Genomic DNA, 23,695 nt, shown 5'->3' with positions numbered 1-23,695 from the left:
AGGGAAAGAAGCAAGCCTTTATTCTACTATACATACCATATTTCAGAACGAAGGGGGAAAGTTCTTTACAGAAGTCTAGCTAATGCAAACAAAATGATCAAATTAGAAAATCACCATCTGGTGAGGAGGAAACTATGATGGAAATCAGACGTTAACTTGCAGTAAGGGTGGGGTGGCTACAGCTCTCGGGGCTCCCACCTCCCCTGCATCCCTGTGGCTGCTGTGAGCACCTCACTTCCCTGCAGACCAGAGCACTCCAGCCATCCAGGCCAGGCTGTAAGCATAGTAACTGCCCCATTAGCCACACCAACAGGGTGGTGGGCTTTTTTGCATGTGCTTTGCCTGCTATTTCATGTCTAGAATATGCACAAATATTCCTGGAGTTTTTGCCAGGGGGGGCATAGACCCCTTCTGGTGCAGTCCCTGGAGGGAGTCTCGAGGCCTGAGGAAAGAGCCTGGCCTCCAGCACCCAGCTCAACTGAGCAATAGTCCACAGCAGCTTGGAGACAGGATAGAAAAGAGCCCTAGGGAGAGTGGGGGTCTCAGGAATCTGGAGCTGATGCTGATGTTGGGGGCCCCATCCCCATTCTCCTGACTCACAGATCCCCATCACCAAGGCAGCCAGGACAGGGGACCCTCCCTTACCTTATATACCTAATGCACCAGTGTTGCAACTTATTTTCTCCCAGTTGGGCTTGTCTTGACCCTGTTTGGGAAGTAATGAGACACGAAGGAAGCCCGTTGTGATTTGCCACCCACCCCCAGCCCTGTCCAGGGACACCCAGGCCAAGCCAGCTTTGCAGCTTACCAGGCCAGTTGGTGCAAGTGGGAGGGGGCCCCAATGCTCAGGCCACTTGGGGCTGGCCCAAGGGCCCACCCAGCCAGTCAGGGCCGTGACAAAGGGACTGGGGGCGTAGGCGGGGGCAAGAATCCAGGGCCCAGTAGGGTGGGGGAGAGCACCCATCAGAGGTGCCCTATCTGGGGCCTGTCCAAGTGGGGCAGGTGAGATGGCAAGTGGTCACCCAACACTCGGGGAGCAGGAGAGGGTAGCAGCCTGGTCTCCGATGGAGCTGCTGATAGAGGTGACACCAGATAGCGTGCTGTGGGTGGGGCCGGGGAGGGGAGGTGGATGCGGGGAAAGCCATGTTCAGACCTAGTGTGAATCCCAGTTCTATCACACATTTGCTGGAGACCCTGGCCCAAAACCTTAAGCCCCTCTGCAGCCTGAGCCTCATGCCCCTCTGCATGGGGTGCTGTGAAGCTCAGGCATGTTATTCCACAAGAGGAGTCTAGCACAGTGCCCAGCATACAACAAGGACTCGACAGTTGTCACATGTTTTCATTCTGGAAATTGGAACTTAGGGCTCCTCTGGGGTAAAAAGGGTGTAGATAGACCCATCCCCAGACAGGAAGGGGGCTCACTCGCCACAAATGGCCAGCACTCAGGTCAATATGGCACCCAGTACTGGATACCTATTTGCTGAATGAATGAGAGTGATAGGGAACAGACAGCTAGCTAAGGACAAAGCACAAGCCTGGGGCAGCACATTGACAAGTCCTTGAAACAGTCAAAGGGACCTTCCTCTATGGACTCAGCTGCCTCGATGTTCATACTTTGCTAAGGACTGAAGCCAATCTCAGCCCGACCCCCAGGATCCTGTAAGCCTACAGGATATATTTTTATATGTTAAACATATAAAAATTCCTTTATCTCTAAACCCCTAGGGGCAGCCCGGGTGGCTCAACGGTTTAGCACCGCCTTCAGCCTAGGACCTGATCCTGGAGACCTGGGGTCAAGTCCCACATTGGGTTCCCTGCATGGGGCCTGCTTCTCCCTCTGCCTGTGTCTCTGCCTCTCTCATTCTCTCTCTCTCTCTCTCTCTCTCTCTCTCTCTCTGTCTTTCTCTGTGTGTGTCTCATGAATAAATAAAATCTTTAAAAATAAATAAATAAAAATAAACCCCCAAGATACATGTTGGCAACCATCCCCCATGCACCTGGCCCACCCAAACATATCTGAAGGTCTCATGACTCAGGTTTTGTGTTTTTTTTAAGATTTTATTTATTTATTCATGAGAGACACACAGAGAGAGGCAGAGACACAGGTAGAAGGAGAAGCAGGCCCCATGCAGGGAGCCCGACGTGGGACTTGATCCCTGATCTCCAGGATCATGTCCTGGGCTGAAGGTGGTGCTAAACTGCTAAGCAATCCGGGCTGCCCCTCAGGTTTTATTAGATGGTAATAAGTGACCTTTTCCCAACAACAGCTGGCCCCCTCAAGGTCCTGGAAACCTTGCTTCCAAAATCCCTTAGACACTTACCCTATCCCTAACCACCTCCCAACTCCCAGGAATATAATCAGCCACCCCTCACGGGCTCGGGGCAGCAGTTCTTCCTGTCCACAGGTTCTGTCCTGCTTTAATAAAACCACCATTTTGCACCAAAGACAACTCAAGAATTCTTTCTTGGTTTTCGGCTCCAGACCTCACCCCACCAAACCTCACCTATATTCCAAAACTTCATCAAGAGGAATATCAAGAACCAGCAGCCACTAGAGGGTCCCAAGGAAGAATCTGCATGCACATCCCAGGTCTGTGCCTACCTGGCTATGCCACCCCAGGCCAGTCATTCCACCATCCTGCCCCCAAACCTGGGCTTCTTCACCTATCACACAGGAAAAGTGGTCATTAATAAATACCTCCCTCTGGCCCCTGGGAGGCTCAGTCGGTGAAGCATCTGCCTTCGGCTCAGGTCATGATCACGGGGTCCTGGGACCAAGTCCCACGTCCGGCTCCCTGCTCCATGGGGAGCCTGCTTCTCCCTGTCTTCCCCCACTTATGCTAGCGCGCGCTCTCTCTCTCAAATAAGTAAATAAAATCTTTTTTTAAAAAAAAGAATAAATAAATAAATACCTCCTGGCAGTTGATGGCTGGGCTCAGGGCAGCAATCGGATACAAAGAAAGTGGAGGAGGGGTGCCAGATACCCTGTACTGCGGCCCCTTCTCCTGAGAGTCTCCCCAGGTTTCTAGGTGAGCAGCCTCACTCAAGACGCCTGGGAGGTGATGCCTTCCCCCCAATGATTGCCTGCTAAAGGGGTAGAGAGGCCTGGCCCCTTGCCCCCAGGCAGGACAGCCCCAGCCCCAGCCCCCTCTCAAGCGCCCCGCAGCACACCTTCCCTGCCCTGCCGGGCAGATACCCTCCCTCCGCTCTGTGAGCATGCCTGCAGTAAATCACTTGCCCAGGAATCCTTGTCTTAGGTCAGATTTCCTGGTATCTGACCTAGGACAGGAAGTATTTTATAAACTCTGAAGCATTGTTTTATTTTCCAGGAAATGCTGAAAAGAGAGGAGCTGACTGGAGCCACGCAAGTGGGAGAGGAAGCCTGGTCTATGGGCAGTCATGCTGCCCTGCCCTCTTGGGAGCACACAGGCGGGTAGGGGAAAAAGAGGGGAAAGCAACAATATTTTAACACCAAGGATGGGCAAATGCCAGGAAGGAAGCTAAAGCCTGGGCGGGGGTGCAAGGGCCGCTATTTTAGATGAGATGCTCTGGGAAGGCCTCTCCAAAGAGGTGACATGGGTAGGAATGTGAACATCACGAGCCATGCTGACCAGCCAGGCACAGGGAGTAACAGTGCAAAGGCCCTGAGGCAAGAGGGTATCCAATACATCCTCATCCCAGTGAGGAAGGAATGGTGCGAGGCGGTTAGAGGTACTACGCAGCCAGATCACACAGGAGCTTGTAGGCTGTTACAGGACTTTTTATAGAACTTTGAGTTTTATTCCAAAGAAGAAGAAGTCATTGAAATTTTGGGCAAAGGAGGGATGGGATCGGATTTTTTTTTTTTTAAGATTTTATTATGAGAAGTGGGCTTCCCCTGTGTGACTCGATCCCAGGACCACTCAACTGCTGAGCCACCTAGGTGCCCCTGATTTAGGTTTTAAAAGGGTCTCTTTGGCTGCTAGGACAAGGAGGGAGGCCGGAAGACCAGGTTGAGGCTACTGCAATAATGCAGGGAAGCTAGAGTGGAGACTCAGAAGTGGGGGTCGGGGGTAGCAATGGACGTGGTGAGAGGTGGTCAGATTCTGGGCGTCATGAAGGTAAAGTCAGGAGGGTTTACTGATGACTGGATGATGAGGAGTCCGAAGACAGATGCACCCAACTACCCAATTTAGTCCCCTGCCAGGGGACAGAGGGACATGTTAAACTACACCACAGGGATCAGGGATGCAATCAACAAAATCCAGACTACAGGAAATTCTGCAGGACAAACAAGCTGGTTTCTCCAGTAGATCAACTGTCGAGGACAGAAGAAATGATGAAGAGGGAAACCACAGATCAAGAGAGACTTAGATACATATCAACCAATCAAAGTATGTGGCCTTATTTGGATCCTGAGTCAAACTAAGCATAAAAACAAAACAAAGACATGTTTGTAACAACTGGGGACATGAACACTCGGTGGGTATGTGACAATAAAAAGGAATCGTTTCTTCTCAGGTGGAATAACGGCATTGCGATTATGTCAGAAGTCCTTATTGTTTTGAGACACATCTTGATGTATTCGTGATGAAATGACGTCTGGGATTTGGTCTGAATTGGGGAAGGGGGCAGAAATGACATGAAACTGGCCATGAGTTGAAGCTGAGCAATGGATACATAGTGGTACACTATCCTATTCTCTCTACTTCTGGAAATGCTTATATTTTGCCATAATAGAAAGCTTAAAAATAAAGAACAGGAGAGGGAACTGAGTCCCAGGAAAGATGCTGAATGGCCCAAGGTCCCTCCACGAGTGGGTGTGAGGGCCAGCACCTCGTCTGTACCACCCCCTCGTCCCCCTGCTCCCAAGCCCCTGCTCCTCCCCTGCCTCAGCTGTCTCTCTTGTCCTCCAGTGGTCAGTCAAGGCTAGACCCAGGCAGGTGAGGAATAGGGTACCTCGCCCCTGGGGAGGACCAAGCAGAGCAGAAGAGGGCTGAGGGGTTGGGCCATCTGTTCCAGAGAGTCCAATGAGGCCAATGGTTTAAAATATTTGCCACATGCTCCACTAGCCTCTACTCTCACTTCCTCCCTCAGATTCCTGTGCTCATTTCCTCCCCAGCCCCTACATACAACCAGCTCCCGTGCTCCTCTACATCTCTGTCCCTGCTGTCACTTTGCCTGGAAGGCACCTTCCACCTCTCTGAATCTACCATCCTTCCCTTCCAGATCTACCTCCTGCAGAAGACCTTCCATGGCCAAGCACCCTCAGTCTTCAGGAGCATGCCTATCTTCTCTCCCTAACAAGACGAGCCGTGGCATAGAAGTTAAGAGCAGAGCCTCTGGGGGTGCCTGGGTGGCTCAGTCGGTGAAGCATCCAATTCTTGGTTTCAGCTCAGATCATGATCTCATTGTCCTGGGATCCAGTCCCGACTCAGGCTCTGTGCTCAGAGAGGTGTCTGCTTAGGATTCTCTCTCCCTCTCCCTCTGCCCCTCCTCCCCCCATTCAAATAAATAAATAAAATCTTTTAAAAAGAATTAAAAAAGAGCAAAGTCTCTCTGGATCCAGATCACATGGGTGTGAATCCTGCCTCAGCCACTTGCACTGTGAGCTCAGGCAAGTCACTTAACCTTATTTTCCACATCTGTAAAATGGGGATGACCTTGTAAGGTGACTGAGGAAAACTAAATGAGTTCATCAGTATGGATAAACAAAACAGTGCCTGCCACACGTCAGTGGACCTCAGGCCCCCGCCCCTTGGGCCCCTTGGGCCCCCTGGCATTGCTGTCCAGGGCCCACCTCCCACCTTCATGTCCCCTGCCCCCTGCCAAGACAGCTTACCCGCTGCGGGTGCCCAATCACCACTTTCATGGAGACTTGGCTTCTACGATGCTCCTTCTGCCTTCCTGGTACCCAGACTTACCTTACCCACATGCCCACCCACCGGGTCTCATCCACTCGCAATGAGGACGTGAAGAAAGAGAAGAGAAAGACACCCATGCAGGGACCAGTTCAAAACTAGCCACAAATAAAAATGTAAGCCCATCTGACTCCGATGCCATCAAACTAAGGGGAATGCAATTTAAATGCTCACTTTTTTAAAAAAAATATTATTTATTTATTTATTTATTTATTCATGAGAGACACAGAAGGAGAGAGAGCCAGAGACACAGGCAGAGGGAGAAGCAGGCTCCATGCAGGGAGCCCGATGTGGGACTCGATCCTAGGTCTCCAGGATCACGCCCCAGGCTGAAGGTGGCGCTAAACCGCTGAGCCACTGGGGCTGCCCTAAATGCTCACTTTTTTAGATTCCTAAGAAGAATCCCAGATATTATCAAGCATAATATTAATTATGTTTTTATGAGGAATGATATTCGTTCTATAAAATGCAAACAGCAGGATGCTGGGTGGCTCAGATGGTTAAGCGGTTAGGTGCCTGCCTTTGGCTCAGGTCATGATCCCAAAGTCCGGGGATGGAGCCCCACATCAGCAGAGAGTCTGCTTCTCCCTCTCCCTCTGCCTACCCCAAACCCCCCTCATTCTCTCTCCCACTCTGTCCCTCTCTCCCCATCTTTCAAACAAATAAATAAAATCTTAAAAAATATATAAAATAAATAAAATTTAAACAGCACAGGCTGGCCGAAAGAAAAAGGAAATATTCCCGTCCTGCCTGGCACGGAGCCTCCTGTTACCTGTCCCCAGAGGTCAGCTCAAAAAACACCTGAGTATGCAGTCTAGTCTTCTGAACATGTTTATGCAATAGGAACACACAGATACATGTGTACATTTTTAAAATGGGATCATACGAAATACATCATCCCACAAAGTCACTTGCCTTCACTTGCCCATACATTCTGACCATCTGTTCTTCTCTCTCAGCATCCCTAAAGTATCTAAAACAGTGCCTGGCACACAGGAGACATGCAGTGGAGATTCACTGACCAAATGAAATAATTGAACAGCTGCTCAAAATCCCACTCGCTGAGCTTTGCGCAGTGGCAGTATCGTAGCCAATGAGGTTTATCCAAGGCGCGATTATTGCTAATTGAAAAATCCCACTGGCTGGAGAGGTCCTAACTCTGTCCCTCCCGTTGGGCATGTAGCTCTGCTGCACTGACCATTTCCACCCAGCTGTCTCTGCACCCTGGAACCTGTGAAAGAAACTACCAGGTCAATGCTTTGATCACTATTGCCAGAAAGGCAGTGCCAACCTACCCTCCCGGCTGACAGGGAGTTCCAGTTTGTCACACCCTCTGCCACATAAGAGCTTTCTTATGATACAGATATCTATTTCTTGAATGAATTAACATTCTTTAGGGACTCCACCCTGGATCCTCAAATTTCCTGTCCCTCTTGAATAAATGAGAGGATGTATCCTTTATCATTTCTGAATGGCCCTAGGGAACCCAAATCCACAAGTAAGGCATCATTCTCTAGACAACAAACAGGTTACATACGCAAAATTTGAAATATTTCATTGACTTCAAAGATGGACATGTTGGGCAGCCCTGGTGGCGCAGCGGTTTGGCGCTGCCTGCAGCCTGGGGTGTGATCCTGGAGACCCTGGATCGAGTCCCACATCGGGCTTCCTGCATGGAGCCTGCTTCTCCCTCTCCCTCTGCCTGTATCTCTGCCTCTCTCTCTCTGTGTCTATGAATAAATAAATAAAATCTTTAAAAAAAAAAGATGGACATGTTAATTTTTTTTAACTGTCAACTCTAAGCAAGTATCCACTGACCCCTCCCACAATACAAAAGAAGAGAGAATTAGAACCTCTACACTGCCCCCTCCCCCTCCAGATTTAGCAACTTAAAATAAAGGACACCTACTTATTTTTTTTAATTTTTTATTTATTTATGATAGTCACACACAGAGAGAGAGAGAGGCAGAGACACAGGCAGAGGGAGAAGCAGGCTCCATGCACCGGGAGCCCGACGTGGGATTCGATCCCGGGTCTCCAGGATCGTGCCTTGGGCCAGAGGCAGGCGCTAAACCGCTGCGCCACCCAGGGATCCCAAGGACACCTACTTAAATGTGACTTTCAGATAAGCAACAAATAAAATTCTTAGTGCAAGCATGTTGCATGCAATATTGAGGACAGGCTCCCGCTAAACAAATTTGTTGTTTATCTGGAGGTCCAATTTAACTGGGCATCCTGGATTTTATCCTCGAAGCCTACTGCAGCCCCCACCCAGCATTTTAATATCAAGTGTTTTTTAAATAGCAGCCGAGGCTTCCTCTGCCTGACCAGCCATCAGGCAGCCTGCTGCCCCTCACGGCGGAGAAGTCTCCAGAGGAACTACCCCCACCCCCACAGTACACCCCCACCCGGAGATGGCCCCACTAACTTCCCTGACACTGGTGTTCCCATCCCCTCAGAGCCAGCGGGGGCCAGGTTCCTGCTCATCTTCTCCCCTGGCCCATCATGCAGGAACGCATCTGTCCTTTCCGGGGGTAAACACCACCTCTCACCCCGGCTGCTGGGGGTGATGTGGGCACAGGACTGTCAGGTGGCAGCCTCCAGGCACTGCTGCCACTATAGAGCCACCTGCCTAAGGGCAACCCTGCCCCCTACCCAGCGCCTGCTGGCTGCTTAGGTCTAGACGCCTGACAGATCCAAGTTCAGCTCTAAAGGGTGACGCCAGGGATGCCTGGGTGGCTCAGTGGCCAAGTGTCTGCCTTCGGGCCAGCTCCTGATCCCAGGATTCTGGGATCGAGTCCCGCAATTGGGTTCCCCGCGGGGAGCCTGCTTCTCCCTCTTCCTGTGTCTCTGCCTCTCTCTGTGTCTCTCATGAATAAATAAAATAAAATCTTTAAAAAAAAAAAAAAGGTGACTCTAGCTCCAGAGCACACCTGGATCCCTGGGGTTGCCCACTTCTCCCTTCATCCTGTCCTGCCTGCTCCCTTCCCTGTCCCACCTGCCCGCTAATGCTCCCCCTCCACTTTCTACCCCACCTGTGTCCAGTCCCCCGATTCCCCCCCTCCCCTGCCCGCCACTGCCCGTTTCCTGCCCTAGTCTGCTGCCCCTGGCTGGAAACCAGCCACCAAGTGCCTACATCAGGTGGGTGTGGCACATACAGGCTAATGGATTTGTTTGGCTTTCTAGTACTTTCTCAATTCTCCACCGCAAGCACATATTCCTTTGGTCATAAGAAAATAAGAGGTTTTTTTGTTTTTAAACTTCAGAAAAGTGTAAGACCAAACCAAGCATCCCTCCTCCACCTGGCTGGCACACTCACTCCTACCCCATCCCTCCACCTGTTCCCCCTGGGGAGGACTCTTCCGCAGATCACTGACCTCTCCCACCTGTCCACCAGGTCCACAGGTGGTTTCACTTCTCCAGTGAGGGCTTTCTACCACCAGCCCATCCTTGTTGGGGGACAGTAGGGGGGTTATGCAAATTTATGAGTGGTTTCCCCAATTCCCGTGGGGAGAAGAAAAATGCTTTCTGTGTCCTGAGGTTGGTGATGTGAGGGACCCATACGTACTCACTCATTCTACAAGTGACCTAGGGCTACATGGTGCCAGGCACTGGAGACACCAGGGACAGAGCACAGACCTCGCTCCTTGGACTTCACAGCCTTGCAGTGGGAAGATGGGGCAACAAACCCAACGCCCCAGAGGGCACCGCGTGAGGGGTGGTGAGCAGGATGCCCAAGTCGGGAAGCTTCTGGGAGGAACAGAAGTCTCAGCCACCCCAACTCCAGGGTGAGAAGGAATGTGGAGGGAAGAGGACAAGAGTGTTCTCGTGGGGGAAGAGCCTGTGCGCAGGCCAGCAGGTGAAAGAAGCATGACTTTCTTGAGGAACTGAGAGCAGTTCAGAGCAGCTGGAAGGCAGAGGGAGGGTGAAGAGAAGGAGGAAACTCAGACTTGGGGAGGATAAAAGTGCCACATTAAGGAGACTGCCTTTAGTCCTCAGGGCAGTGAAGAGCCATTGAAGGATGTAGAGCAGGGGACTGATACAGGGTCAGGTGTGCATCCTATGAAGGTCACACTTGCTGCTTACTGGATTCTTATTCTCAGCAGCCCCAACACACAGTCACAGCCATGCACATCGCACCCACCCTGCGTGAACTTCAGCCATGGAGTGCCTGAAACCCGTGTCTCCAAGGAGACAGCAAGCCCCCATCAGTCAGCTCCATAGCCCTCTTGCTCTGGCAATAGGGAATACAGGCTAAGAGCCTGGACTTGGGAGCTGAGGTTCAAATCCCAGCTCCTCCACTTTCAAACTGTGTGATCTTGGACAGATAACCTCTCTGTGCCTCAGTCTCATTTCTCAAAATAGGAATAATAATGGTATCTACTTCAAGCTACGGTGAGGACTGAATGAGTTATAGTTGGGACAGGACCTGGCACATGACAAATGCCTTGTGTTGTTAGTTTTTACTGCTGTTACTGCACCCTCTTCTGGGGACCCCCCCCAGGGCCAACCCCCTGCAGGTACTGACTAACTCATCCTCCACTTGTCTCCCCCTATCCCTGAAGCACCCCTCCCGTATTATCTTACCCCTGAAGCACCCCTTCCATATTCTCTTACTCTTTCCATTACTAGAGGTCAAGACAGAGCCAAAGACTGGGAACTTCTGGTTCTACAACGATCACACTCTGACCTGGCATCGGGGCCTCACCCTAGCTCCCTGGGGCCCCATGGAGAAAGCACTGGACTTGGAGGCAGGAATTAAGTGCCACCCCTGGCTTGCTGCTAAGCTTCCCTGGGCCTCAGTCTCCCCCTCTGTAAGGCCAGGACAAGAACAAATTGCAGATGTCTTATCAGCATGGCTGTCAAAGGAGCAACAAGGTGCTGAAGGTCCACATCTGTCGCAGACCCCTGGACCTTTGGCTTCTTCTTCTTCTGGCCTGGGTTCCTCCTCCACACATGGAGTCATGAGATTTGCTCTGAGCTCTCTATGAGGACCCTGGAAGCTGAGGATGGCCTGGCTGGGGCCTTCCCAGACTCCCTGATGCTGACCAGGACTTTCCCATGATCTGAGCTGAGCACCCAAGAGGAAAGTGCCCACTCAAGGGCATGAGGTTAAGCCAGACCTTCACTGGGGCCTTCCCCAAGTTTGGCTTAGACCAGGGCACTCAAACCAGGAGCCCAAAAAGACCCTCTTAGAGCCACTGGGACTGTGACATTTATCTCCAAATGCCATAGTAGCCATCAGCTGCAAGACCAAGAAGGGCCAAAAGGGAACTGTCTGACTTTGGTGGCTCTCCTTCCGGGGGATGGAAAGAAAGCTCAAGAGGAGACTCACTCCCCATCTGCAGGTTGCCAGCTATCTCCCATACTTCAAACCCATTCATTCACTCATTCCACAAACATTTACTTGGTGCCAGACCCTGGCCAGGCGCACAGTCAATGACAGAAATGAATCAAACAGATTCCTATCCCGAAGGCACTTCTGGTCTAGAGGGTGACAGACGCGCCATAAATAACTAAACCACAAGGCGACTAGGTGGGAGAATGCAGGGCAGGAGGCAGGCAGGGATTTCACCGGAGCATCAGGAAGCATCCTGGGGGGGGGGGGGGGGGGGGGGGCGGGCGGGAGGCTGTGAGCGGTGATTTGCATGTGATGGGAAGGTCAGGTGGGTAAGGGCCAGAACCTCCAAAGTCATGGACAGACAATTCTGTTTGCACCTCGGCTGTGCCACAGCCAGGGCAATGTGGGTTATTTATGGTTATGCCCGGAGAAAAGCGGCCACATGTGTCACTGCACGTGGGGTGCAGAGCTGGGCTGTGGGGGCGGGGGCGGGGGTGGGTGGGGCTTGAGGCCGGGTCTGGCCAAGCTCCGGGGTCTGCCACTGCGGCCCTCACACCCTGATGACCTTTTAATACATTCACGCCCTCCTAAGGCAAAAAGAAGACGGAGAGGTAGTTCCGACGGGCAGCAAGTGGCCTGGGGGATGGGGAAGAGCGTCGGGAAGAGCGCCGGGAAGACCCCGGCTTCGGCTTCGGCGTCTTTGCAGGCTGTGTAGCATCCCCTCCCCCGCCAGCTACGCGGGAAGGGGCGGACGCACGGAGCACAGGGCGCCTCGGCTGCTGCGCTTCTCTCAGCCCACTCTGGTCCATGAACAGCCGCCGCACCCAGCGGGCACGAGCCCACCCCGCGGGAGCAGCCCGGCCCGGCCGGAGCCTCGGGATCCCCGGGCCCGGGTGCCCGCTCCCAAGGCCCCGCTGCCCGGCGCTTCCCGGGTAAGGCCTCCGCCGCCAGCTGCCTGCCCGCGGGGCCCGGCGCAGGGGCCTCCCGGCACCGCCCGGGTGACGCCCCCGCCCCCGCCCCCGCCCCCGCCCCCGGGGCCCGACCCCTACCTGCGGGCAGCAGCGCCTGGCACCCTCCGCGCGCCGCAGGGCGGAGCTGCGCGTCCGCGGCGGCCTCAAGCCCGGACGACTGCCCGGGGGAAGAGGAAGCTGCGCCGCCGCCGCGTCTCCCCGGAGCGCGGGCTGCGGGGAGGAGGAAGGTCAGAGCGGGGGCGTGCAGCGCCGCGCGGATTAGAGAGGCATTTCGAGCGAGCCAATGGCGGCTCGGCGCAGGGCGGCGCGGTGCCCGCTGAGGAGGCAGCGCCCGGCTTAGCGGCACCCGGGCGGGGGGCGGCTCCCCGGGTCCCGGCCGCCCCCTGGGGTGCTCTGCGGCGGGGCCGCCCCTGGGGTGCTCTGCGGCGGCCGGGCGGGTGCCGGGAGCACCCCCGTGCCTCCTCCCCGCAGCCCTCCTGCGAGCGCGCCCGCGGGGGCACTCTCCCCTCCCCTCGTTGCCCTTCCACACCTTCTGGGACATTCCCCTGGCCCTGTCTGACCGTCCGTCTGTCGGTTGCTGGCCTCCCCTACCCTGCGTCTTCTGGGACGAGAGGGTGCGTGTACGGGGTGCGCGCGCCCTGAGTGACGGCCCCTCCTCTCCCACCCACCCCCGTCCTCCCCCACCAATAGCCGCTCTCCCGGAGGTGCCCCACTGACCCTCAAGGGGCAGCCACTAACCCTCGTGCCTTAGTGTCTGCCGCACCTGCTGTCATGGAGACAGACTCCAGGCCGGCTCCTTGGGGTTCCCTGGGAGGCTTGCGGTGACCCCGAAGGCCCATCGCTCTTCTTGACTTGAACCCCGAGTGTGTCCGGGAGCCTGGAGCCTGCAGGGGGGACTCGGGCAGCTCTCTCCGCTGCAGGTACGTGCAAGGGGCTGATGATTTATTCGACACAAAACAGCACCCTCCCCCTCCCCCCAACAAAAGAAACAACAGCAAATCTCTGCCCTTAGGTAGTTCGCATTTGTCAGGGAAAACAAATATTGAATATAATAAATAGGATAGAGATATTTTAGGCACAAAGTAGAAAAATAGAGCCAGTGAAAGGGAAAGATAGAGTGTTCACAGGGCGATTGGATCTGGGACGTTTGTGGGGAGTAGGGGTGGCTGAATTTGACTGTAAGCCCCTCACTAGGCATCCAAACTCTCCTTTGCCACAGACCTCACCACTCTCTGTTGTACACCTGGGCTGGTCACACATATTTCCTGTTATCCCCCTCCCACCCATCCTCACCATAGCACCAAAATTCATGACCCCAGTGATCCAGGGGAAGGCTGAAGAGCAGAGTTTATTCATTCAATTGGAATTCTCTGAGCACTGGGTGCATGGTAGGTGTTAGAGCCTAGAGGAACTCAACACCTAGTTAGGGAGGCCAGACGACAGTACCTACACCAAGGATGACGGGGACAGCCAAAGCCAGCGGACAATGTCCCAGAGAAGGTCAAAGGGCTCTGGTTTAGGGCCATCCAGAAAGGCTTCCTGGAGGAGGCAGCCTTCTAATGGGTGTGCTGGGATTCTGCTGAACCAGATGGGGCGACAGGCAATGAAGGACTACTGAGACAGGTCAGCAAAGCCAGGAGACATTTGGCAGGTGGCTGGGCTGGGGTCCCAGAGCAGGCTGGACCCCCTCCATGTAAGGGATGTGCTCATGTCTGGAGCTGATGAAATCTCACTTTGCCACCCCAGTCGCCTTCTGTCAACCTGGAATTTCCCATTGCCAGGAGGAAATGTGTTGAGCTTGTGGAGGAGAAAACAGACTTCACTCAGTTGTTTGTTTGCTGGGTAAAAAAGGACATATTGTTGAATCCCTCTGAGGTTCAGCCTCCTTAATAGCTGTGTGACAACTTACTACAGTGATCTATGCCTCAATTCCCTCATTTGGAAAAAGAGACAACCACAGCACCTGTCCCACAGGTCATGTGAATGTTACACCAGACAATAAAGATGAATTGCTTAGCACTTAAGTACTCAGAGAATTTTGTTGTTTTTATCATCATGATAATGACACTTGCTTCACAGAGTTTTTGGAATTAGACAAAGGGTTTAAGGCACCTAGCCTAGTGCCTGAAACATAATAGGTATGTAATAAATCATATATATTATTATCATTAACTATACATACCCCCACATCTCTCCCCTTTGGGTCTCCATGGCGCTGCAAAATTCTCGTTAGAATTTTCTCAATGTGTGGGCAGCCCAGGTGGCTCTAACTTCAGCCCAGGGCATGATCCTGGACCTGGGATCGAGTCCCATGTCAGGCTCCCTCATGGAGCCTGCTTCTCCCTCTGCCTGTGTCTCTGCCTCTCTCTCTCTCTCTCTCTCTGTGTGTGTGTGTGTGTGTGTGTCTCGTGAATAAATAAATAAAATCTTAAAAAAAAAGAAAAGAATTTTCTCAGTGTGAAGAGGTTAATTCCCCATGAGCTGTTTAAGCACACTCTGTTTAAGTCTATGGCTAGACTACAATACTTGCTCCTCCCCTACATCCGCCTACCCAGTGCATCATCAGAGCCTTGGTGTAGATGCCCAGGACTGGGATGTTTTGAAAACGTAGCGAAGGGCAGCCCTCATGGCTCAGCGGTTTAGCGCCGCTTTCAGCCCAGGGCCTGATCCTGGAGACCCAGGATCAAGTCCCACGTCAGGCTCCCTGCATGGAGCCTGCTTCTCCCTCTGCCTGTGTCTCTGACTCTCTCTTGCTCTCTCTGTGTCTCTCATGAATAAATAAATAAATAATCTTTAAAAAAAATGAAAACGTAGTGAAGTCCAGAGCACAGGACACTGGCTGATCAAAGATGCTCAGTTTCCCTTGGCAGCCTTGGTGGAGGATGGCAAGAGTGGGAAGGGTACAGGCTCCCCCAGGGGGTGGGGGTCATAATACAGAGGATAAGAAAGGCTGGGGGGCTGGAGGTCGACAGAAACTGGACCCAGTTAGGGCAGTTGTGGGGAGAAGAATAGAGAAACAGACCTGATTAGGCAGGTGATAGAGGGAAGTGAGGAAGTGGACAGGCTGGGCTTACTCCCTTTGGAGTAGAGGTGTGCCCAGGCTAGAATTAAGACCCTGGCAAGCCCCAGCTCTGGAAAAAAAATAATAATAATAAGAGTAGAAAACACACACACGTGCACATGCACACACACCTGTCCATGTGTAAACCCAAATAAAATGTTATTTTTGAAATTGACACAGAACTTCTTAAAGTTGAACTAGTTTCCTTCTCAATTTTCTGATTGCAAAACTTACGCTCACCAAAGCTGACCACCCCATCTCTCCCTCTCTCTCTCTTATTCTGTGCCCCATCCAGAGAGTAAGACGTTTATCTGTTTCACTCCTGAAGGCACTTTTGACATCTCTTCTTTCCCCAACAATTCACTTTTCTCAGTCCCATTAAGTTCCAACCTATCTGGGATGCAATGGGACTGTCCTCCCTCCCACTGAGAGCCCCAAGCCATGCCTTGGTCATACTACAACTCCTCTGCTAGAATCTACATGCCAGTCAGAGCAAGGAGACTCTCCCCAGATGAGTTTTCAATGCAGACAAGACAAAAAGGACACGTAGACAGGAGGACAGACCAGCACTGAGAAGCCTGTGGCATCAACCAGTGAGCAAAATTGATTAGTGATCAATATCACCTTTCTCCTGGGAGAGGTGGGGGGGATGGGAATGACTCAGAGTCCCTTTTGCTCCATTTAGTATGGAAGCCTTCAAGGGGGAGGTGAGGTTTTGAGGAGTTTCTCTACACTCACCACATCTCTAGTTGGAAAGGAAGAACAGGGAGTGTGTCCCAATTTTGGCAGAGCAGGACTCTGAAGCCCAGAGAGGAAAAGTGACTCGTCAAGGTCACACAGCACATTGGTGACAGAGCTGGGCTAAAAACAGATCTCTTGACTTCTGGTCAGGTGCTGTTGTCACCAGATGCCTCTACCTCCCCCGCAAGGTTGCATGGAGGTGGGGCAGGACCTGACGGGGAAAGCCATTGGCCCAGTAGCCCATGGTGTTTTATTTTCTGAGCTGCCTCCCAACAGCATGCATGGAGGTGAGCAAGAAAGCCCAGAGGGACAAAAGTACTTTAAAAACAGCCTCACAGCCCCCTTCTGCCCTCTCCTTATCTTCTCACCAGCTGGCTTCACACTTGCAAATTGGTTTCTGTCACCTGCCTGGTGGACAGAGGCTGTTTGTTGCCAGCTGCACCCTGAATCCAGAGACCAGGGTGTCGGGAGTTTTGGAATTGTAGCTTTCTCTGTCCATGACTCATGCCTTGAAGACCTATTGTCTTGACAAGGTACTCAATCTTGGGAGGTGCCCAAATTTAAGACCTAGACTATACATGAGAGAGGGTTCGCCCTAGGACATATGTAGACAGTGGCAAACTCAGAGCACTCTTCTTGGACCAGGTGCTTTCTAAGCATTTTAAGCATATGAACTATGGGGATAGGTATGACTACTAGCCCCATTTACAGACAGGGAAAATGAAGGCCCAGAGAGGTTAGGTAACTTGCCCAAGGCCACACAGCTGGTAAGTAACAGAGCTGGGATTCAAACTCAGGCAATCTGGTTCTAAAAGCCAGATTCATGTCACTTAGCTAGGAAAGAAGCAAACACTTACTGAAGGTCTTTCTGTGCACAGGAGGATTTTACGTGAACTCATCTAGTGCTAGTATCCCCATTATACAGATGAGGAAACAGGCCGAGCCCGGTCCTTCAGTGAGACCTCTCTAACTATTAAAAAGAACTTCCCAGATGGTCCTTGGGGTTTGTGCTCAGAGCACACCGCAGTGGTCTGGACACCATCGCCACCTAGTGGCACTGTACCTTCAATGCAGGTAGACTGTCTAAGCAGATGCTGGGTATCGAGTTCAACACCCCACAAAGATTTTGTGTTGTGGTTTTTATTTATTTATTTTTAAAGATTTTGTTTATTTATTTGAGAGAGAGAAAGCGAACACAAGCAGGAGGAGCAGCAGGCAGAAGGAGAGGAAGAAGCAGGCTCCCCGTAGAACAGAGAGCCCGACATGGGGCTTGATCTCAGAACCCTGGGATCATGGCCCTAGCCTGAAGGCACTTAACCAACTGAGCCACCCAGGTGCCCCTTGGCTATGATTTTTAATTTCTGTGTCCTGAACAACAGAGAGATGTGGCTCACTAATAATCTTACATTGAAGATGTGGTAATGGGCAGAGTTCACCTTTTTTTTTTTTTTATTCATGAGAGACACACAGAGAGAGAGGCAGAGACACAGGCAGAGGGAGAAGCAGGCTCCCCTCAGGGAGCCTGACGTGAGACTCGATTCCGAGTCTCCAGGACCACACCCTGGGCTGAAGGCAGGGCTAAATCGCTGAGCCACCCCCCCACCCCCCACCCCACCCCACCCCACCCCACCCCCTCCACCCCCGGGCTGCCCGAGTTCACCATTTGTAATACCAGCCTCAAAATGAATACCTAGGGGAGAGGAATTTAAACAGTGTGTTGATTTTTTAATTTTCCAAGAGCTGTCATATAAATTATCTCATTCGACTCTTACCACATCTGGTAATTTTAATGAGGGAATGAGACCAGTCAAGGGTGCCTTGACTGAGCCTCCAACACTGAGTTAGTGTTGGAACCTATTCCCAGTGGCTCCAGAACCTGGATCTTGTTACTGGAGAGGCCCCAATAGGTCAAGCTCCCAACTTCTAGGCCCAGGGAGGCTAGGTGACTGGCCCAAGGATCCCATGAGTCAGTGACAGGCCTGGGTCTTGATCCCAGGTCTCCTGAATTATAGGACTGGGTTCCTCTCCACCCGGGGACTGTGTTCCAGCTTCTACTTCCTCCAAAGCAAACCCTACCTGAAGAAACAACAAGGCGCATGTAAGGGCTCTGCCATGAGGCTCGCTGCTGCAACACACCCCCTGCGGCCCATGATCTCTGCTTGGCTGCTTTCCACTCTGAGGTCTGGGGTTTTCCATCCAACCGGTTCTCTTTCAGCATGCAGCCAGTGTTAGGCCAAGAAAGAGAAAAAGACCACACTGATGGATTTGCCTGTGCACCACCCCCATGCTCCAGCCACCTGTCCCCTTCTATGCTGCCCACCGCCTTTTCCTCCCACCCCGATCCCAGAGCCAGGAGGCCCAAGCCAAGATGAGATGAGGGTGCAGAGCCAGGGGACTGGAAGCTGATCTGGTTCTGCCACCACCTGGCCTTGGGGCCTGGGCTGGGGGCGTGCATTTTGCCTCTCAAACCTTGGTCTCCTCACCAATACAATGAATATGGATCACAGCACAGTGAGTTAGAGCTAACTACTGCAAACCAGCAAAGTGCCCTTCCGCAAGGAGTGCATTAGAAGCACCACGGCACAACCACACAATGAAATGGATTTTTTCTTTTTTCTTTTTTCTTTTTTTTTTAAGTAGGCTTCATGCCCAACGTGGGGCTTGAACTCACGACCCCGAGATCAAGACTTGCGTGCTTGGGGAACCTGGGTGGCTCAGTCAGTGAGCTTCCAACTCTTGGGTTTGGCTCAGGTCATGATCTCAGGGTCGTGAGATTGGGGACTGCGATGGGCCTCAGGTCAGCTCCACGCTCAGCATGGAGTCCGCTTGCAATTCTTTCCCCCTCCCTCTCCATCCCCCTTTGCTCCTACCCCTGCTCTCTCTCTCGCTCTCTTTCTAAAAGAATTTTTAAAAAGAAAGAAAATGGTGGTGGAAGACTATATACCCATGTTTGCTTATAAAATGGAGAGGGTATTTTGGTAGGACACAGGACCTGGAAAGAGTGGCTGCCTCCCTGAGAAGAAAGCAGGTGGCTGGATACCAGGCAGGGAGACTCCGCTCTGTGGACTCACATATTCCTTTTTGATGTATGAACTATTTCAGCATATCATCTATTTAAAAAATTAAATTGCAGGGACACCTGCGGTTGGGCATCTGCCTTCGGCTCAGGGCGTGATCCCAGGATGCCTGGATCAAGTCCCACATCAGGCTCTCTGCATGGACCCTGCTTCTCCTCCCTCTTCCTACGTCTCCACCTCTCTCTGTGTCTCTCATGAATAAGTAAATAAAAATCTAAAAAAAAAAAAATTCCTTAAAAAATAAATAATTAAATTACATATCTTAAAGATAGAAATAAATACAGTGGGGGAGTAATAATCATCATCACCACTCACATGGGCTTGCTTTCTCTTTGACACTATTCCAAGTGCCCACAGTTAATACCTCTCTTATTTCTCAAAATGAAGCTATAAAGCGAGGCATCCTTATTACCCATTTTGCAGATGAGGAAACCAAGGCTTAGAGAGGCGAAAGAGTTTTCCTAAGTCATCTTGGAAGAGCAGTGCTCTGGCCTTCGCTGCTGTACTGCCTCCCAAGCCCTGTGGTCCACATCCCCCACAGAAATCGTGATGGGCGTGGCCACGCAAGCTCTTTGAAGAGTAGAGAGTGCTCTGCTAAAGTGGGAAACTTCTGTTTATCTTGGCAGAGCCCCACCTCAATGTCTGAGGCTGTGACAGAGTGTATTTCCCAAAGATGGCCCCAATGGCACTTCCCACCCACGTGCCCTTCCACATGTCTCTCCAGGAAGAGATGGGGTCTGTTTCTCCACCAGCCTTCAATCCAGGTGCCCAGTGACTACTTGGACCAATATAATGTGGCAGGAGTGATGCTGTGTTAGTTCCCAGCATAGCCCTTCACCGACCTGCATCTTCTGATCCCTGCTACATGAAGGTGTTCCAGCCAACAGCATTGGCTGACAGCCAGCACCACCCAGCAGCTGTGAGAGAGAAAGCCATCCTGGACTTCCAGATCAGTCAGGCCTTCAGATGACTCCAACCCTAGAGCAATCTGACTGCAAACACCCAAGAGATCTCAAGTGAGTAAACCACCCAGCTGAGCTGAGTCAACCCACACACAGAGTTGGGAGAGAGAATAACACACTGTCGTTTGAAGCCACTAAGGCTTGGGAAGAGGTGGTTCATTACACAGCAATGAATAACCAGAATGGAGGCCCTAAGGGGAGCCTACTCGTTGTGGAGCCCAGTTCTTGACTGTGGTTCGGTTGCCCCATAGTGTTCAGTTGGCGGAATGGAGGGAGAGAGGCAAAGACCCTGGCCAGGCTCCTCGGTGACAACCTCCAGTGACAATAGCCATTACAAGATGTAGGCTCAGCTGCTGTCAAAGCTGCTGTCAAAGCTCCACCTCCTTGTCTCTCCTTTTGCCCTGATGGTCTGGCTAGCATCAGGGCAAAAGAGGGGGAAAGCACCATTTCCAGTCGTGCTGACACATGCCTTGCTGCCCCTAAGCCATAAGTCACCACTTGGAGTAACAGTAAATCAAACAGTGGAGCAGAGACTGCTTTGTTGGTTATCTGTCTCCCTAGCAAAATTGGAAGCTCCTTGGCACTTAGCTCATCCTCAGTAGAGTAGGATGGCTTGGCCGCATCACTGGGGCCTGGGACCCTTCTCAGTCCTGCATTGTTTCTCTCTTACCCTCTGCCTCTTTGCCTCCAAAGGTTCCCCATGGTTTTACTCATGGGTTATGAGACAAATACAGACCGGCAGTGTTCTATCCAAGCCATACTTCATTACTTCATTCATTCCAAGTATTGAGGGCCCTCTGTGTCCCAGGCACTGTTCTGTGTGCTGGGAATATAGCCGTGAACAAGTCGGGCAAAATCCTTGCCCTCATGAGGCTTGCAGCCCTGTGGGGAAAGAGATAATAAGCAGATAAATAAGTATACAATCATGTCAGGTGGTGATAATGCTACGAAGAATAACGAGACTCAAGAGAGTAACAGGGGATAGGGATAGTCTTTACGAGGGAGGTCAATGAACATTCCCAAGAAGTCATCAAAATAACATAAAAATTACCCAAAGAAAGAAGCAGAACTTCTTGACAAAACTCATATCTGTAAAATCTGATCAGGGAAATAATACTTGATAGAAATATGAGCACAAAGAAAACTCACAATCTTAGGAGCTCTAGATAGTAAAACTTGATATGTACTTTCCCTCCACAAAAGTCAATAAATCACATGGGATTTTTAAAAATTATTAGTGAAGAATTGATCCCAGTGACAAAAATCTCAATAAGGTAAAAATTAAAATGGGCAAAATTTTACCATATATTTTAGAAAATTGGTCAAGGAATTATCTTCATATCATTCACTCCAGAAAACATTTTCTCAGTGAAAATTGATAATGGGAAAAATATGATTTAAATGTTATATTAAACAATGGAGTCCATAAGCGAATTCATGCAGACAAAAATTAGATTAGTGGTTGCCATAGGATGAGGAGAGGGATGAATGGAGAGTGACAGCTAATGAGTGCTGGACTTCTTTTGGGGGTGTTGGAGATGTTCTGGAACTAGATAGTGTGATAGTTGCACAACATTCTGAATATACAAAATGCTACTGAATTGTGTGCTTTAAAATAGTGAATTTTATGTTCTGTAAATTATTTCATATCATTCATTATATCATGTGAATTACATATCAGTAACAAAATTTAAAAAACAGAATCAGACTTTTCACTGGTCTCTTGATAAAGTCCTTTGATGCACACAATCTTTAATTTTTATGAAGTCCAATTTGTCCATTTTTTCTTTTGTTGTCTGTGTTCTTGGTCTTATGTCCAAGAGATCTTGCCAAATCCAATGTTGTGAAGTTTCCCCAATATTTTCTTCTAAAAGTTTTCTAGTTTTAATTCTTATGTTTAGATCTTTGATCCATTTTGAGCTAATTTGTGTACATGGTGTGAGGTAGGGATCCAGCTTCATATGTTTGCATGTGGCTGTCCAGTTTTCCCAACACCATTTATTGAAGAGAGTGTCCTTTCTCCATTGAGTAGTCTTAGTACCCTTGTCAAAACTCTTTTGGCCATACACATAAGGATTTATTTCTAGGCTCTCTATTCTGTTGTATTGATCTGTCTTTTTGCCATTACCACACCATCTTGATTACTGTTTCTTTGCAGTATGCTTTATTTTTTTAAGATTTTATTTATTTATTAGAGAGAGAGAGAGAGAAAGAAAGCAGGGGGAGCATCAGAGGGAGAGAGAGAAGCAGGCTCCCCGCTGAGCAGGGAGCCTGATGTGGGGCTCAATCCCAGGACCCTGGGATCATAACCCAAGCCAAAGGCAGACTGAGCCATCTAGGTGCCTCACTTTGCAGTAAGTGTTTTTTTTTTTTTTTTTAAGATTTTATTTATTTATTCATGAGAGACACAGGGAGAGAGAGGTAGAGACACAGGCAGAGAGAGCAGGCTCCATGCAGGGAGCCCGATGTGGGACTTGATCTCAAGACCCCAGGATCACGCCCTGGGCCAAAGGCAGATGCTCTACCACTGAGCCACCCAGGCGTCCCTGCAGTATGTTTTAAAATCAGAAAATGTGAGATCTCCAACTGTGTTCTTTTTAATTTTTTTAAGATTTTATTTTTAATTAATCTCTACACCCAACATGGGGCTTGAACTTATAACCCCAAGACCAAGAATCACATGCTGTACTAACTGAGCCAGCCCAGCACTCCCAACTTTGTTCTTTTTTAAAGAGTGCTTTATCTAACAAGTGACCCTATCTATTTAGGGTCATTTGAATTTGATGATGAGTTTTTCTATTTCTGTAAAAAAAAAAAAAAGGCTATTGGGCTCCTCATAGGAATTGCCCTGAATCTGTTCATTACAAAACCCCTTTTCTTACTTCTGAGGCTACCTGGCCTGCCCAGGGAAAGCCTGCAGAGCCTTGGGCCCAGGCATTCTTGAGCCCCGACCCAGGCTCTGCCACTTGCTGGCTATGTAAGAGTGAGGCTGGGCCCAGGCTGAACCCTTGGGCTCACCTTTCCCATCTACAACATGGAGCAAACAGTGGTCACTTTGGAATTGTTGTCAGAGAGACTACCAATAATGTGAGGACGTGGTGGTGCTCCATGAAGGGATTGGGGAGACTACTCCACTAATGGCATAGCGTGTCCACTTCTTGAAGGGAAGGATTTTTTTCTCCTGGAAAATCTGGATCTTGACTGAGAAAAAGAGTTTGGCACTTTTTCCAGAAAGGAGACCCTTCATTCTTCTCCTGCTCCTCTTTGGCTCTGGGTCCCCGTCCCAGAGAACTGAATCTGCATTTGCCCTGACAGGAGAAAGCTGGGCAGGCCACATCAGCTCTGAGCCCCCTTCTATCCCCACCACCCCACTCTGTCCCCTTCGCTCTGCCGGCAGTGGAGCAGGCCAAGGCAGGAGCTGAGGACCAGGTCTGCTTGTGAGCACACCCTGCCCCTGCCCACACGCCATGAACTCCATGAAGGAAGAAGGAAGAAGAGAGGCATGGTGACTGCGAGATGCTCATCCATGAGCAGAATCTCTGTCCCATCCCCCAAAGCTGCAACCTTTACTCAAATTATAATACAGCCCAACGCCCCAAGCCTCCCAAGCCCTGCCACAGAGCCTAGCTGGCACCCGGCCCC

General features: G+C 50.9%; 1 long non-coding RNA gene and 1 pseudogene across 1 annotated transcript in view; one reads left to right on the top strand and one right to left on the bottom strand.

Moving 5' to 3' along the window:
• LOC125752201 (uncharacterized) overlaps positions 1-12,720 on the bottom strand; it is a 30,252-nt gene extending 17,532 nt beyond the window's left edge. Inside the window, exon 1 of the long non-coding RNA XR_007401105.1 lies at positions 12,291-12,720. This is a non-coding gene — a long non-coding RNA (uncharacterized LOC125752201). The remainder of the gene's footprint in view (positions 1-12,290) is intronic.
• On the top strand, positions 6,965-7,160 carry LOC112641876 (U4 spliceosomal RNA; annotated as a pseudogene).
• Positions 12,721-23,695: the final 10,975 nt, after the last annotated feature.

Source organism: Canis lupus, chromosome 12, assembly GCF_003254725.2.
Source record: "Canis lupus dingo isolate Sandy chromosome 12, ASM325472v2, whole genome shotgun sequence".
Taxonomy (NCBI): domain Eukaryota; kingdom Metazoa; phylum Chordata; class Mammalia; order Carnivora; family Canidae; genus Canis; species Canis lupus.
This window is presented reverse-complemented; position numbering and strand designations above follow the sequence as displayed.